The sequence below is a fragment of the Conger conger genome, chromosome 6 (assembly GCF_963514075.1).
Source record: "Conger conger chromosome 6, fConCon1.1, whole genome shotgun sequence".
Lineage (NCBI taxonomy): Eukaryota > Metazoa > Chordata > Actinopteri > Anguilliformes > Congridae > Conger > Conger conger.
The window spans coordinates 57,792,587-57,807,278 of record NC_083765.1 but is presented as its reverse complement, the minus strand read 5'-3'; positions in this window follow the sequence as shown (position 1 = coordinate 57,807,278).

Sequence of the window (14,692 nt, the reverse complement as noted above, 5' to 3'; positions counted from 1 at the left end):
CCAAATCACCACACGGATCTCTGCCTGCTTGGCAGATATCTCTGCGTGGATGACTTCCCATCACCTGAAGCTCAACCTTGCCAAAACTGAGCTTCTCTACATCCCTGCTAAGTCCTCTCCGTCAATCGACCTCTCATTGACTGTTGAGGACTTTGTAGTTTCCTCCTCCCGTACGGCAAAGAATCTTGGGGTGACTCTTGATAACTGCCTCACCCTGGCTCCACAAGTATCCTCCACTGCCAGAACCTGCAGGTTCTTTCTGTATAATATACACCGTATCCGTCATCTCCTGACTGAGCTCCTAGTCCAGGCGCTCGTCATTTCCCGCCTGGATTACTGCAACTCCCTCCTAGCCGGTCTCCCAGCGTGTGCCATCAAGCCCCTCCAGCTGGTCCAGAATACTGCAGCCCGCCTGATCACCAGTCAGCCCAGGTAGGCTCATGTCACCCCGCTTCTCATTGGCCTCCACTGGCTTCCTATTGCTGCACGCATCCGTTTCAAGGCCCTAGTGTTGGCATTTCAGGCTGCTAAGGGGACTGCCCCACCTTACATACAATCCCTGATCACTCCCTACTCCCCAGCTAGACCACTCCGGTCTGCCAGCTCTGGTCGCCTTACGGTTCCCTCTCTACGTGCACCTGGCGGTCAAGCTGCACGTTCACGCCTGTTTTCCGTTCTGGTTCCTCAGTGGTGGAATGACTTGCCTACCACTGTCAGAACAGCAGAATCCCTCCCCCTATTTCGACGCAGATTCAAAACCCACCTTTTCAAACTCTACCTTAGTCCTCCCTCCTGATTTCCCCTGCCCCTCCTTTCTGATATCCCTATCCTTGTCTAACCCCCCCCCCCCCCCCCCCCCCCCAAAAAATAAAAATAAAAAATGCACTTCTGATGACAACTATGTTTAGAACAGCATTTCCTGTGTATTTTGCTAGTTTCTGGATGTGATGCTCTGACTTATGGTAGAACCTATGCACTTGTAAGTCGCTTTGGATTAAAAGCGTCTGCCAAATGACTAAAATGTAAATGTAAATGTAAATGTTTTCACTATTAATATACATTGTTCTTATGGTTTTCTATGGTTCTCTTTATGTACATAAAATTCTACATTCCACATTGTACAAATCCAAACATTGTTTGGATTCATAAATTCAAGGTCAGTTCTGTTTCCTCATTTGTACGTTTCATGCTGTACCCTGGGTATGAGCTGGTCAACCAGCATGCTGCTCTCGCTGGGTCAATAACCTAGTGCTGGGAGCTTCTCTGAGCTCAACCAGCTACCAAATCTTTCAAAACATAGCTTGTGCTGGTCAAACCATTTCAAATTGGGAGCTGATTTGAATTGATCAACCTGCTAAACCATGAGCTGGTCTGAACTGGTCAACCAGCTACCGTGTCACGCAACGCGGAGCAGAGGAACCAGAAGCAGACACAGGGGTGTGGAAAATGGCAGGTTTACTGGCAGATGAAGGGGCAGACAGAGCGTAATCACAAAACAGGCAAAGTTAAAAAACCGGGAGGTCAGTCCAAACAAGGCAGAGGTACAGATGTCCACAAAAAACAAAGAAGAGTCCAGGGAAGCAGGCAGGGGTCATAAACAGGAATCTAGATACAAAAATAAACAAGGCAGAATGCCACAAGGGCAAAGGCTCGGGAAAACAAGGCTCAGTAATAAGGGTAGAACGGGGAAGGAATAAAGGGCTCAGGACTAAAAAAACAGGACAAGATGAACGTGCAAGGTGCAACTGAAAAGGACAGGTATAAATACACAGGGGAATGAGACAAACTAGGCTGGGCAAGGGAGTGAGGGCGGTCTAACAAATAAACATCAGGTGAGACACATGAAAGGGTAATAGCACAATAACGAGGGGGAAACGAAAACGTAGACTGGATTCACAAAGACACACATGCAATACAAATGGCTCCGGACTGGGGAGTAGACAATTGCACAGAATCAGGAGATGCAGAGATACAGAGAGACAGGTGCGAATACTTCGCTGAAACAAAGCAAGTAATCAGTGATAGAATAGGGAGTTGAAACAGAATTGAAACTGGAGATGCGTTAGTAAGTTAGTTAAGAGATTTAAATTACAAATACCCTAAACTAGTGAATGTCAGTTTGACGAACGTATTAGTGTGTTCGTATAATTAGTACTGTACAAATTCTTTGTTAGTTGGGATTAGTACAGTCAGCTCCATAAATATTGGGACATCGACACAATTCTCCTCTTTTTGGCTCTATACACCACCACAATGGATTTGAAATTAAACAAACAAGATATGCTTTAACAGCAGACTTTCAGCTTTAATTTGAAGGTATTTACATCCAAATCAGGTGAACGGTGTAGGAATTACAACAGTTTCTATATGTGCCTCCCACATTTTAAGGGACCAAAAGTAATGGGACAATTGGCTGCTCAGCTGTTCCATGGCCAGGTGTGTGTTATTCCCTCATTATCTCATTTACAAGGAGCAGATAAAAGGTCTATAATTAATTTCAAGTGTGCTATTTGCATTTGGAATCTGTTGCTGTCAACTCTCAATATGAGATCCAAAGAGCTGTCACTATCAGTGAAGCAAGCCATCATTAGGCTGAAAAATCTAAACAAACCTATCAGAGAGATAGCAAAAACATTAGGTGTGGCCAAATCAACTGTTTGGAACATTCTTAAAAAGAAAGAACGCACCGGTGAGCTCAGCAACACCAAAAGACCCGGAAAACCACGGAAAACAACTGTGGTGGATGACAGAAGAATTCTTTCCCTGGTGAAGAAAAACCCCTTCACAACAGTTGGCCAGATCAAGAACACTCTCCAGGAGGTAGGGGTATGTGTGTCAAAGTCAACAATCAAGAGAAGACTTCACCAGAGTGAATACAGAGGGTTCACCACAAGATGTAAACCATTGGTGAGCGTCAGAAACAGGAAGACCAGATTAGAGTTTGCCAAACAACATCTAAAAAAGCCTTTACAGTTCTGGAACAACATCCTATGGACAGATGAGACAAAGATCAACTTGTACCAGAATGATGGGAAGAGAAGAGTATGGAGAAGGAAAGGAACTGCTCATGATCCAAAACATACCACCTCATCGGTGAAGCATGGTGGTAGTGTCATGGTGTGGGCAGGTATGGCTGCCAATGGAACTGGTTCCCTTGTATTTATTGATGATGTGACTGCTGACAAAAGAAGCAGGATTAATTCTGAAGTGTTTCGGGCAATATTATCTGCTCATATTCAGCCAAATACTTCAGAACTCATTGGACGGCGTTTTTTAAGGCAAAGAAGTGGAATGTTATGCAATGGCCAAGTCAATCACCTGACCTGAATCCGATTGAACATGCATTTCACTTGCTGAAGACAAAACTGAAGGGAAAATGCCCCAAGAACAAGCAGGAACTGAAGACAGTTGTAGTAGAGGCCTGGAAGAGCATCACCAGGGATGAAACCCAACGTCTGGTGATGTCTATGCGTTCCAGACTTCAGGCTGTAATTGACTGCAAAAGATTCGCAACCAAGTATTAAAAAGTGAAAGTTTGATTTATGATTGTTAGTTTGTCCCATTACTTTTGGTCCCTTAAAAAGTGGGAGGCACATGTAGAAACTGTTGTAATTCCTATACCGTTACATTTGGATGTAAATACCCTCAAATTAAAGCTGAAAGTCTGCAGTTAAAGCACATCTTGTTCGTTTCATTTCAAATCCATTGTGGTGGTCTCTTGGTTCTGTTATCTGTTATCTCTTCCCATGGCTTTTCTTATCATTCTTACGCTGATGACACCCAACTCTTTATTTCCTTCCCCCCGACACCCAAGTCACCACACAGATCCCTGCCTGCTTGGCTGATATCTCTGCGTGGATGACTTCCCACTTGCCCCCCCCCCTTGCCAAAACTGAGCTTCTCTACATCCCTGCTAAGTCCTCTCGGTCAATCGACCTCTCACTGACTGTTGAGGACTTTGTAGTTTCCTCCTGCCGTACGGCAAAGAATCTTGGGGTGACTCTTGATAACTGCCTCACCCTGGCTCCACAAGTATCCTCCACTGCCAGAACCTGCAGGTTCTTTCTGTATAATATACGCCGTATCCGTCATCTCCTGACGGAGAAAGCCACCCAGCTCCTAGTCCAGGCGCTTGTCATTTCCCGCCTGGATTATTGCAACTCCCTCCTAGCCGGTCTCCCAGCGTGTGCCATCAAGCCCCTCCAGCTGGTCCAGAATGCTGCAGCCCGCCTGATCACCAGTCAGCCCAGGTCGGCTCATGTCACCCCGCTTCTCATTGGCCTCCACTGGCTTCCTATTGCTGCACGCATCCGTTTCAAGGCCCTAGTGTTGGCATTTCAGGCTGCTAAGGGGACTGCCCCACCTTACATACAATCCTTGATCACTCCCTACTCCCCAGCTAGACCACTCCGGGCTGCCAGCTCTGGTCGCCTTATGGTTCCCTCTCTACGTGCACCTGGCGGTCGAGCTGCACGTTCACGCCTGTTTTCCGTTCTGGTTCCTCAGTGGTGGAATGACTTGCCTACCACTGTCAGAACAGCAGAATCCCTCCCCCTATTTTGACGCAGACTCAAAACACACCTTTTCAAACTCTACCTTAGTCCTCCCTCCTGATTTCCCCCGCCCCTCCCTTCTGTTATCCCTATCCTTGTCTCACCCCCCCCAAAAAAATAAAAAATAAAAAATTGCACTTATGATGACGACTATGTTTAGAACAGCATTCTATGTGTATTTTCCTAGTTCTGGATGTGATGCTTTGACTTATGGTAGAACCTATGCACTTGTAAGTCGCTTTGGATTAAAAGCGTGACAAAAATGTAAATGTAATGTAAATGGTGTATAGAGCCAAAAAGGGGAAGACGAGTGCAAAGACTAATGCATATAAACAGAACACCAGACATGAATATGAAAAAGAATAAATTACAAGAATAATGATGATAAACTAACAGACAGAAAACAGGAACATAACATACCGTCTTTTTCAAAACCTAGCTTGAGCTGTTTTTTTCTACAGCGTATCCCACCATTTTGAATGTCACCTGCAAATTTGCATGGGTGAGGATGAGCATGGGCAACCTCAAGCAATGGGATAACCTGAAGCTCATTCAGCTAGGCCTCATAAGCTACAGAACTGTCGGACTATGCAGATTGCAGGGGTCCCATTGACCACAGTTGATGAAGGAAGATTTTCCCTCAATGGGTGAACCTTGGGCAGCTGTCCTGTCAGCATTGGCACGGCCTGGGCTCAATCCAGGCCATACAGTAGCATCCACCACCTTCAAATAAGCATCTTAACCCAATATTCCTGCTTCCCAGTTATTCGTCTACAAGTTGAGGATGGTGAACCCAATATGACATCCATTCACAACATCCACAGTACTGGATTCCTGCAGTGAAACCAAAGATAAATCTGCAAAGAGGCTGCCATTCTGGTTCTATACTCATGGCAGCAGTGCCATGCCAGTCCCAGAAAGGAGCAGGAAATGTCTGCTCTCAGCACTGAATACTGAACATGATGGATGAAGAGAGGAACGGTGCATTCACAGCCTAGAGAAAGCCAACCCCACCGGGACCGTTTCTCCACTGCTTTTAACCTCCTCCCCCCCGCAAGTAGAGCATTCAGCCACTTGGCTAAATTTGTACAGAGACAGCGTCCGGTCCACTGCAGGCAGAGTGCAGGCAGAGTGCAGGCAGAGTGATGACAGAATTACACCTGCTCATTTCCCGACGGCGGCTGCTTGAGCAGGAAACAGGCCACGTGCAGGAGCCCGTACCTGGATTACAGTCATTATTGCCCCCGCTGCCCCGCGTGCCCTGACCCCTAGCCGCAGGAGAGGGTGGAGCGTTGGCTTGACGCCTCGCGGCTGAACCAGGCTGCTTTAGCTCGTGCTGCCGCAGGCTCAGAGCCACTCAGCCTCCCTCCAGAGGGCACACGGTACGCTCTGCGCTCCGTGCTGGGTGTATTACCAGCACCTGGTCTGGTCGGCTTGTTTTTCTTTTTAATTGTAGAATTTGCTAAATAGCAGGAGCGCTGAAAGTGCGGAGCTGGTTGGTGAGAGCCCCTTTGCTGCCAGAGGGTCTTCGGGGTCTTAAGAGCGGCAACCGTGGAAGAATACGCAGTCGACTTAAAACAAGGAACTTTCAACCGCCAATCGATCGGAGCCTGATTGGAAGGGATGGAGTGGGAGTTAAAGGAAGGGCTCGCTCAGCAGGGGAATCAACCTGGATCAATGTTCTCGCTAGATAAAGTGAAAAAAACATCTGAAGTATATTTAATGTCAGCCAATTTTTCAATGTCAATACATTCATCGCCACCTACTGTAACACAGTTACACAAATACAGGAAAAGCCTATTTTAGTTCTAAATAATCTGAGCAGACAAAGGACATTACATATAGAGGCTAATTCTGTTTCCCGGATTGGGGGGGGGGGGGGGGGGGGATCTATAATCATCAAGGACCCATGTGTATGAGGTTCACTTCATCTAAAACTTCTCTGTACAGACCAGGGAAGATTTTACAACCCAGTTTCAATAAATAACTAATGCACTCTAAAACCCGCCTAGTGTAGCTTTGGCTGCTTCACTAATGAAAAATATGTGAACGTTAAATCTGCTACTACAAAAGGCCCGGGTCACCCGTGTATATGACAGTTATAAGCCGTACCCTGGGGAAGTGACGTTACCTCAACAAACTAATTAACTATGAATGAGCCTCCCTGCAATACTTAGCTTGAAAAGGTCACTTCTGACAGATAATCCCTCAAAATCAAAGGGAAATATTCAAATTAGTTTAGAAACCCATTTTTATCAAAATACGAGATCACATGCCACAATGTACATCCTGTTAATGTTCAGCAGCAAAAGAGAAAATCCATTAAAATATCACCTACGCTGCTTTTTTCTTGTGCACTCACACCCAAACACACCGAAAGCACATTTATTTGTACCGCCTATGTGCACTTCTGAAGCTTTTACATCTCCAGCCTTCCAAAGAAAATAAGATAACACGGCTGTTTGATTGGAAAATTAAGCAATTAGTCGGACTGAGATTTGGTACCGATTTGAACATCAACAGAACTTGAAATTGGAGGGATAAAACAATGCCTTGGATGTGACTAGAACAGCAGAGGGAGAGCAGAGGGACAGCTGGTCTTGCTGAGTTGTTATTCCTCTTTGCTTTTTTATTAGAGGCAGCAATGCTGACAAAAGGCACAGGCCGTTTTCCTGCCATCCCACACCATTGGACAGAGATCTGTAAATTCCAGCCTCATCTTCAACATCATTAGATTGCCACTGTTAAAAAGACAGAAGACAATCAGTGTGCCGTGTGTCAGAGCAGATGGCACAAGCCAAGTGGTGGAGCGAAAAGCAAGCAACATTTTGCACACTCATCTGTGACGTAGACCTAAGACACGAAGGTTGGTTGCATGGCAACTTAATATGAACTACCCACTGTCTGTGCAGCTTGTGTTTTTGAGGAATGCTTGTTTGCAATACGTGTACTTATTTATTTCTTTGGGACCCAAAGGCTCATTTCAGCTGCTCAAACTTGAGACCAAGTTATTATACAGTAAGGCAGGTGATCATAGTGTGCATAGAAACCTCAAAAAGTAGTGTTTTCTAAATCTGAAGTTTGAAATACACCATTTACATTACCTTAGGTAAAGGTAAAAAAATGATTACAAACAGAAAAAACTGCATTGTGCACTACAGTATCTGTCACAGTTCTGGTTCAGTGCCACTGTAGGTTTGATATTATTTTTGTGTCTTTGTTCCATGTCTGGTCTTTGTTTTTGCCCTATTCAGCTCTTTTCCTGTTATTAGTTTCACCTGTTTTCCCTGAGTGTTTTACTGGTTTCCATTCCCTTGGTAACCATTATCATTTCTCTGTATTTCTTTTTGTTTATGGTTATTAGTTCACTCGTTGCTTCAGTTATTTCTCCTGTGTCTAGTTAGTTTCTGTTATTGTTATCACCTGTGTCTTGTTAGTGCTGTTACTTTGCCCCTCGTGTTGCTTGTATATGCAGTATAGCCCTCATGTTCTCTGCATTGTCCTTGTGTTTTCCTGGTGTTCATCACCTGTGTGTTTTGCTCGTGCTGCTACCTAGCCTGGAATTGACATTTGTTTGTCTCAGTTATTAAAAGTACTGTATATTAATTCCTTCTCCTGCCTCCTGGTCATGTACTTGGGTCCACCCAACATTCCCATGACACTACCTTGTTTCTTCAATGCAGAAGTGCTGGGTGCAGCTAGAAAGATGTTTCCTTTGTAAAATAGATATTTTTTGTATTATGCAGGAGCACATTCCTCAGTTTTCCTCAGTACACTGACAACTGCAGACATGCAGATGTGAAAGCCTTGGTAGAGAGCTAAATTATATATATATATATATATATATATATATATATATATATAGGCAAAACAGTAGGGGTAGCATAAGTGACCCCTTTCCTAAGCCCTTGGGGGTAACAACACAACTGTAGGTCTCAAATAAAAAAACTGAAGGAAATACTTCCCAAATACTACATGAAACACCTCTTCAAAATCACCATCTCTCCCTTTCTCTTCTCTTCAAAAACACCTCCTTTTGGGCCCTCCTCAGGGAGAGAAAACTAAATCCTACAGCCAAGTTCGAAATCAAAGAAAAAGAAAAATAACTGAAATAAAGTGTCTAAATGGAGTGTGTGTGCGATCCTTGGGATTCCCAATAATAGCAAGTTATTTCGCCTTTGAGGATTTTGTTATCCTTGCTGGAACACTGAATAATTTATCTTGATCATATTTGCCTGTGATAAACTCTCTACTTTGTTCTCTGGACTAGAAGGACCATTTTTTTTAAATTAAATGTTTGAAATGATTTGTTGCTGAGAGAGAGAGAGAGAGAGAGAGAGAGAGAGAGAGAGATGTAAATGTAAGTATGCAGGCATATCTGCGCTTGAGATGGGGGGGGGGTTGCTTTAGCACGGAAAAGAAAATACTGTGTATGACTGCGGAAACCTTAGAAGATGGATACACAGCTAGATATCTTTATTGGAGCTGACTGGTTCAAAGGCCTTGCCTAGGCTATGCTAAGTATAATGCTAATGCTGCTTGGATGTGTTTTCACTCTTCCAGGGTGGAGAGAACAGTAACAAACCACAGGAAGGAGCAAAAAGTGTCATCCCCAGCTATGCCAGATGAACAGCTTGAAAATAGACACACGGGCCATTTGCTGGTCAAGCTGGGTATGAGCTGATCCACCAGAACCTAGCTTGAGCTTGTCAAGCTGGGAGCTGGTCTGAGCTGGTCAACCAGCTACCAGCTTTTAAAACCTAGCTTGAGCTGTTTTTTTCAGCAGGGATATCACCTGGCATGGAGGTATAAGGGGCACTGTGTGAGTTGGAGTGGGTCAGGGCACCAATGTCACCACTGCCCGCCATAGTAGAACAGCACCAACCCACAGAAAGAAGGATATCAGTTATCTGGGACACACTGTGCATTGGCACTTAAAAAAAGGGATGCCATGAACTGTAAGCTAAAATAAGTGTCAATGAATATTCATCAGCTACAGGGAATTAGGCTATTCGTTGATACGACCATTCATCAGTGCTCTCTATAGTGCTGTCATTCAGCATAGAGGAACACTTATGCTGGCGTGTCCTGCTCCCACAGGTAATGTGGAGGTGAATTATTCAGCCAGGGCTTGGGTCTCTAACCTCTGCTATTTGCTGTGGGGTCAAACATCCTCAGCCAAACTCGCATCGCCTAGCAACAAAATGGCAGGAGGAAATCATCAGATTCCAAGGGGCTCTAGTCACAAAACAATCTTTATAGAATCATTCAGACCTGGCGGCTGGGCATGTCAATCAGCAATCCTGTGCTGCTGAGAAGTTCAGAGCCAAAACTGACCATTACAATAAGTGTGCTCAACAGCTGTCTCCTCCAGAAGGTGAAGATGTGTCCAAGTCAGGGCAGCCTTGAGTGCGTCAAATAGCAAAATAGTGAACAAAATCTATATAAGACCAGTGAGAGACACCTAGACATCCATTCACAGCAATTACTGTGCAAATACTTAATCCAGGATATACATACGTTTTTCACTCATTTAATTAAACCAAATACAGGGTGCCTACAGTATCACAGAAGATACTACTGTCATCTGTTAAATTTTGTCATACTGAATTCCACCAGGTGCAGTGGGTAGCACTGCCGCCTCGCAGCAAGGAGGTCCTGGGTTCGAATCCCCGTCGGCCGGGGCCTCTCTGTGCGGAGTTTGCATGTTCTCCCCGTGTCTGCGTGGGTTTCCTCCGGGTACTCCGGTTTCCTCCCACAGTCCAAAGACCTGCAGGTTAGGCTGATTGGAGAGTCTAAATTGCCCGTAGGTATGAGTGTGTGAGTGAATGGTGTGTGTGCCCTGTGATGGACTGGCGACCTGTCCAGGGTGTATTCCTGCCTTTCGCCCAATGTATGCTGGGATAGGCTCCAGCCCCCCTGCGACCCTGTTCAGGATAAGCGGGTTAAGATAATGGATGGATGGAATTCCACCAGCATCTAAATAAAATATGGAGAATGTATGCATCTATGGGTCTAATTGTTGTAAAACCCCTGTTAGATGGAACACTAGAATAATCTCACAAAAACAATATATTTGTGAAGAACTTCAAAGACAAATAAACATGAACAAACCATAATTTCCTTGTTGGAAATGATTTAACCCTCATACCTAATTTTAGTTTTTACTGGTAGCTCCTCACAGATAAAGAGGACAATCATTACTGCCATCAATGACTGAAATTATCTCCATTCCTGCTCTAACCTCTCCCCTTCTTGACTTCTCCATTTCCCTAGGGGACACTCTGGTGACACCAACACCCTGTGCAAGCGACCTGAGAATGGTGACGAACAACAGTCTTGTCCATCTCCGAGGACATCTCGGCAGTGACCCGGTCATGCAGGTTCTTCCTATACAACATCCAGAGAATCTGCCCCTTTCTTACCACCTACTCGACCCAGCTCCCGGTCCAGGCGATGGTTTTGTCCCACCTGGACTACTGCAACTCTCTCTTGGCTGGCCTTCCGGCATCTGAACCCTCAACTCAAGGGCGGTTCTAAATGGGTGGCCACCCCACACATAGTCAGTCTGCTTTTACCAAGATACCGTTTTTACCAAGACACTGACTTCCAAATGTGCATCAAATGTGCACCTGTCAGAAGCACCAATCTGATTTGCATGTTATTGCCTGTTTTGTCGGTCAATCTGTTTTTACGAAGACACCGTCTTTTCCGCTTGCAAGACAGCCAAAAATGCTAGAATCACCAGGACATGACAGGACAGTTTGCAAGCTTGTATGGTGCCGTTTGTAAACCTCTAAACTTTATTTTGCTCTCGTCAGTGTGACAGGTTGAAATATTGAATAAATTGAATGGTAACAATATGGTTGAAATATCATTTAAATGGCATCAATAAATAACATCAAACTAGTTAGCTAACGAATGTTAGTGTCAACTAGCTAGGTAACGAATGTTAGTCTCAACAAGAAATGCACAACTTGAATGCTGTGTTTCTTTAATATAATATGGCCCCCTTGAGTACTACAAGCTAAATCGGCTAAATCTATATAGCCAAATCACTAACTTAAAAATTTGCATTTACATAATATTATTGTACCCACTGTGTAGGTGCTGGTACATAATTCTTATAGTATTTAGACATTTTTGTGTGACACATTGATTGATGCAAGTACTCAAGACAATAATTCACTCATATAGTTTCCATCCATCCATCCATCCATCCATCCATTAACCTGCATGTCTTTGGACTTTGGGAGGAAACCGGAGTACCCGGAGGAAACCCACGCAGACACGGGGAGAACATGCAAACTCTGCACAGAGAGGCCCCGGCTGACAGGGATTCAAACCCAGGACCTCCTTGCTGTGAGGCGGCAGTGCTACCCACTGCACCATCCGTGCCACCATATAGTTTCCAAAAACTCTTTATTGTATTGTTAAGATTACATTTAAATAAAGAGAATTTTTCGTATGTCATTGTTCAGTTTGTGTTCTCTGTATAAGTTCAGAAGAAGACTAACATGAAGTGACTGGATAAGTAACATGCATCAGCGCAGGTGAGAATGTGATTTTGGACAAAGCAACAATGTGTATCATCATTTTAATTAATTGAATGAATCATTTTAATCATATTAAGTTACTTTGTTAGATATCCATGACCACAAATCTTGAACAGGCTTAGTTACAGATCAGAGCATTATTTATTGTAATATTTCTCAGATACCTCATTATGATAATACACATTCTTGATTTTGTCCAGAATCACATTCTCACCAGCTCTGATGCATGTGTTACTTATGCAGTCGCTTCATGTTATCCTTCTTCTCAGATTGTAACAAACCTGTAAATATTTGTATTATGTTGGTGTACCATGGCAGGGTTTGCTCTACACCTTGTAGTTTGTTCTGCACAACATCGTCCATGATTTTAATGGCCTTAAATTTGGTCTGACAATTTGTTTTTATTCTTGGTCCATAAACATTTAATTGTCTCATGATAACAATATATGATGTCATGTATGATATACAATGTAATTCCGATTAGTCATCACTGGTGCAATTTTGAGGCTCTTCAGTGCACTGTGCACTAAAACCGGCAGTGTGGCATGGATAATGGAATGGAATGCTCTGAGCCTACTGCATCTGTAGAAAGAGAGCATTCCATTACATTTCCATATGCTTAGTTTGCATAATGCATTTTTCTTCGGTGGTTTGCTTAGAGCATTTATCTACTGAATAGCCTTAACTTTTCTAAGTGAGCTCAGAGAAGGGTCGTGATGACAAAAGAGGTGATAGCCTATTTATTTTTCATTGTTAATGTCATCCTGTACATTAGCTTATCAGTAGCCTATAGCCTTTTGTGTTTAGTCTTAGTAGACTAGTCATTCATAGTAATTCATTTTGTATGTGAAACAATAAAAAAACATAAATGACCCCAAATATGTTTTGTGCGCGCAAAGCCAGGAGATATGGTGGCCACCCCCAGGCAACCCTTGGACCCCCCTTGGCCACCCCAGTAAAAAAATTATAGAACCACTCCTGCTCCAACTCATCCAGAAAGCAGCAGCTCGTCTGGTTTTCAACCTTCCCAGACACCCCCATGTCACCCCCCTTCTTACTTCTCTCCACTGCCTGCCTGTCATGGCTCGCATCAAATTCAAAACATTGGTGCTAGCCTTCCAAGAAGTTAAGGGGTCAGCCCCAGCTTACCTCCAAAAGATCATCAGACCCATCACGCCTGCCAGACCTCTTCGTTCAGCCACCACAGGATGCCTGGCACCTCCCCCTCTCTGCACTTCCACCTCCCAGTCACGGCTACTGTCTGTTCTGGCTCCACAGTGGTGGAACGACCTCCCCGTGGAGGTCAGAACAGCAGAGACTCTGACCAGCGTCAAGCTCAAACTGAAGACAACAGCTCTTCAAGCTGCCCCCTCTCCCCGTCCCTCCCTCCCTCCCTGTAATCTCTAATTGATAGGTAATTGTTTTTCACTTCTTAATGCTGTGTCACTACTTGTAATGACTTGTGTTCCCTAGGATGGTATTTTTGCTACTTTCGTTTTGCTATGTAAGCTGTTTATGTTCCTACGTAAGTGTAAATCATTCTATTGCGTTGTGCTGTATAAAAACAGTTTTCAATATATTCCATTGTCAGATTAATCAAATAGGCCCAAGTTCTCATCTTTGTTGTAGCCTTAGCAGTTGAAATTGTACTTCCCTCTGGGGTCTTTCAGTGTACTCATCCCTGGTTATGGGTATGCACTTTGTTGTATATCGCTCTGGATAAGCGCATCTGCCAAATGCCAATAATCTAATAATGTAATGTCATGTAATGTATTTACAAACAGGAAATTGACCTTTAAGTATTAGGCCTACGACGGAAATTAAACGGGCACTTTGATCTACCTGAGAGTAACAAAGGACACGGTCCTATGAAAGCTTTCATGACTCAGAGAGCTATTGGTTATTCTTCTTCCAATGTGAACACGGCAATGCACTGTAATTATCGAATGAGTCAGCCTATGCAAGGACAAAGCCCTTTACTCAGATCTGATCACCTACCAGTGAAACAGTACAATCCAGGGAAGAATAGCAACATTCAGTACTTCTTATTTGGAATTGTAACTGTCCTCAATTGAAAATGATGCATTGCTAATTTGAACATCCTACTAATGGAAAGTGCAAGAAATAAAGTGGCAGACCTCACTATTCCACAATATAAAATCGTGGACTTTTTGTGACAGACATTTTTGTCGTGTGTACAATTCCACCATTTGCCCTTTGCTTGTACCTAAAAGATTAGATGAGACACAACTTCTATCTGGGCCTATCATGCCATGTTCAATCAATATGACCCTTTTTACATCCGGGTTTCAAACAACATTAGCCTTTTTGTTTACACAGACTGGCAAAATCATTTTGGTGATCGTTGAACTTACCAAACAGCATCTGCGAAGTGTGAAGCAACTAACTAACACTTGCATCCTATTTTCTAAAAAGAGCATCTGCCAAATTGATGTACAGCAAATCTAAGTCAATTCACATTAATTGAATCCAGACCAGCATACATTGCTTCTCCCTGTCTTGTTTTCTGTTTACAGTGAAGACCAGCAATCTCCTCCTGAGAACCATTCATCAAGGTAACAA